This window comes from Mustelus asterias, unplaced genomic scaffold (assembly GCF_964213995.1).
Source record: "Mustelus asterias unplaced genomic scaffold, sMusAst1.hap1.1 HAP1_SCAFFOLD_2492, whole genome shotgun sequence".
Lineage (NCBI taxonomy): Eukaryota > Metazoa > Chordata > Chondrichthyes > Carcharhiniformes > Triakidae > Mustelus > Mustelus asterias.
This window is the reverse complement of record NW_027592437.1, coordinates 42,805-46,101: the sequence shown is the minus strand read 5'-3', so window position 1 is coordinate 46,101 and position 3,297 is coordinate 42,805. Positions and strand designations below refer to the sequence as shown.

The 3,297-nt window shown below is 47.3% G+C and overlaps 1 non-coding gene across 1 annotated transcript; it reads left to right on the top strand.

Annotated features, from left to right (window-relative positions):
* Positions 1 to 923: 923 nt before the first annotated feature.
* trnal-caa (transfer RNA leucine (anticodon CAA)) lies at positions 924 to 1,042 on the top strand. The gene is made up of 2 exons: positions 924 to 961; positions 997 to 1,042. It is a non-coding gene; the product is annotated as a tRNA-Leu (tRNA).
* The last annotated feature ends 2,255 nt before the right edge of the window (positions 1,043 to 3,297 follow it).

The following is a 3,297-nucleotide window of genomic DNA, read 5'->3' as shown; positions in this document are numbered from 1 at the left end:
TTTGTCCATTGTCTTTAATCTGTGTCCCTCTCGGTACTGACCATTCCGCCGCTAGAAATAGCCTCTCTTTATTTACTCCGTCAAAAATTTTCATTTTTTTTCCAACACCTCGAATCTCCCCTCAGCTTCCTCTGCTCGAAGGAGATCAGCCCCACTTCTCTCATCCTCGACACCGTTCTGGCAAATCTCCACTGCGTTCTCTCTCTGCTCTCCAGTTCCCTCCTGAAGTGTAGTAACCGGAATTGGATACAATGCTGTATCTGAAGCCTCGTCCCAGATTTTCCTCTCCATCACCATGGACATGGCTGAAAACTCCATGTCTCGCCCCCAGACCCAGCACTTCCCATTTTCTCAGAGGCCGGAGCGATTGGAAAGAAGAGAGATGGGCAGGTTGAGGGAGAGAATTCCAGAGCTTAAGACTGAGGCAACTGAGGGCACGGCTAATGCTCTCGGAACATCCCACTGTGGCAGTTGGTGGAATTGGAGTACAATGAATAAACCTGGAATATAAAACTAGTCTCAGTAATGGTGACCATGAATCTATCACGATTGTCATAGAGAAATCTACCTGGTTTATAAATCTGCCAGCTTTACCTGGTCTGACTTAGAGCAATGTGGTTGACTCTATTATCGCCCACATCCCATCAAAGAACAAAGGAGGAAAAGAACATCCTGTCTTGGAAATATATCGCCGTTCCTTCACTATCACAGGGTCTAAGCCCTGGAACGCCCTCACAGCACTGTGGGTGTATCTAAGCTTCAGGGACTGCAGCAGCTTAAGAAGGCAGCTCACCACCACCGTCTCAAGGGGCAATTAGGGATGGGCAATGAAAGTTGGTCTAGCCAGCGACACCCACATCCCAGAAATGAATAAAAGGCAATTAGGAAATCTGGGACTCTCTCCCAAAAGGCAGCACTAAGTTGTCAGGATGGCCGAGTGGTCTAAGGTGCCAGACTCAAGGAGTGTGATTCCTTGCCTTGTGTAAGTCTGGTGAATTCTGGTCCCTTTCGAGGGGCATGGGTTCAAATCCCACTTATGACATTTCCATTTGGGGGCACGGTAGCACAGTGGTTAGCACTGCTGCCTCACAGCTCCAGGGACCTGGGTTCGATTCCCGGCTTGGGTCACCGTCTGTGTGGAGTTCGCACATTCTCCCCGTGTCTGCGTGGGTTTCCTCCGGGTGCTCCGGTATCCTCCCACAGTCCAAAGATGTGCGGGTTAGGTGCGTTAACCAGTCTAAATTGCTGCTTAGTGTCAGGTGGACTAGCTAGGGTAAATGCATGGGGTTATGGGGATTGGGCCTGGGTGGGATTGTGGTCAGTGGAGATCCGATGGGCCAAATGGCCTCCTTCTGCACTGTGAGGATTCTATGATTCATCAACATGAACTCTTGTTGACCTGCCTCCAAATTGGCTGCTGTGTATCCTGCATTACAGCAGCAACTAAACTTCAAAAAGTATTTCATTGGCTGTAAAGCACTTTGGAACATTCTGAGGACGTGAATGGTGCTATATAAATGCAAATCCTCTCATTTTCTTTCCATCGTCAGGTCAGCATTTGTCAAATGAAGGAAGTTTGTTGAATTGACAGAGTTTGCCTTTCAGAGTTTATTTGTTGCCATGGACCTTCATTAGAATCAGCTGGGGGAGTTCCTGACACATGCAATGTAGTTAAGAGCTGTCTGCTTGGATGTAGAATACCCTGTGTCAGTGAAATTGACTCAATATTATTAATCCCGTTCCACTCGATAACATTATCGTCATTTACAAACTCGAGAAAAAGCTGCTTGATGCGTGATGCTCACACGGCGCTTCCGGGTCCAGAGGCCAAGCTGCCTCCAGTCTGATTTCCTGATGTGCTTTTAGAGTTTTGCGTGACACTGTGAGATTTCTGGATCTGCTTTGATTTGATTTATTATTGTCACATACATTGGTATACAGTGAAAAGTATTGTTTCTTTCACGCTATACGAAGCATACCGTTCATAGAGAAGGAAAGGAGAGGTTGCAGAATGTAGTGTTACAGTCACACCAAGGGTGTAGAGAAAGATCAACTTAATGCGAGGTAGGTCCATTCAAAAGTCTGACGGCAGCAGGGAAGAAGCTGTTCTTGAGTCTGTTGGTACGTGACCTCAGACTTTTGTATCTTTTTCCCGATGGAAGAAGGTGGAAGAGAGAATGTCCGGGGTGCGTGGGGTCCTTGATTATGCTGGCTGCTTTTCTGAGGAAGTGTAGACAGAGTGAATGAATGGGAGGCTGGTTTGAGTGATGGACTGGGCTACATTCACAACCTTTTGTAGTTTCTTGCAGTCTTGGGCAGAGCAGGTGCCATACCAAGCTGTGATACAACCAGAAAGAAAGCTTTCTATGATGCATCTGTAAAGGTTGGTGAGAGTTGTAGCTGACATGCCAAATTTTCTTAATCTGCTGAGAAAGTAGAGGCATTGGTGGGCTTTCCTAACTATAGTGCAGGCATGGTTGGGACCTGTGGTGAACCACTGTGCTATTGTCTGTTTATGTGATATGCCTGGACACGCCCCTGCTGCCTCAATCCGTGGCTCCACCCTTCTCTGGGTATAAAGGTGACTGCTCTCCGCCCCTTTTGCCTCAGTTCGGATTAGCTATCAGTTCGGGTGTGCTCCAGTTCTTTCGTTAATAAAAGCCTGTTATTTCGCAACAACGAGTCTTTGCGTAATCAATGGTGCATCAGGACCAGGACAGGTTGTTAGTGATCTGGACACCTAAAAACTTGAAGCTCTCGACCATTTCTACTTCATCCCCATTGATGTAGACTGGGGCATGTTCTCCTTTACGCTTCCTGAAGCCGATGACAATCTCCTTTGTTTTGTTGACATTGAGGGAGAGATTATTGTTGCCGCACCAGTTCACCAGATTCTCTATCTCATTCCTGTACTCTGTCTCGTCATTGTTTGAGATCCGACCCACTACGGTGGTGTCATCAGCAAACTTGAAAATCGAGCTGGAGGGGAATTTGGCCGCACAGTCACAGGTGTATAAGGAATATAGTAAGCGGCTGAGGACACAGCCTTGTGGGACACCGGTGTTGAGGATGATGGTGGAGGAGGTGTTGTTGCCTATCCTTACTGATTGCGGTCTGTGAGTTAGGAAGTTCAGGATCCAGTCGCAGAGGGAGGTGCTGAGGCCCAGGCCATGGAACTTGGAGATGAGTTTTGTGGGAATAATGGTGTTGAAGGCTGAGCTGTAGTCGATAAATAGGAGTCTGACATAGGTGTCTTTGTTGTCTAGGTGTTCCAGGTTATCTAGGATCTCTGAGCTT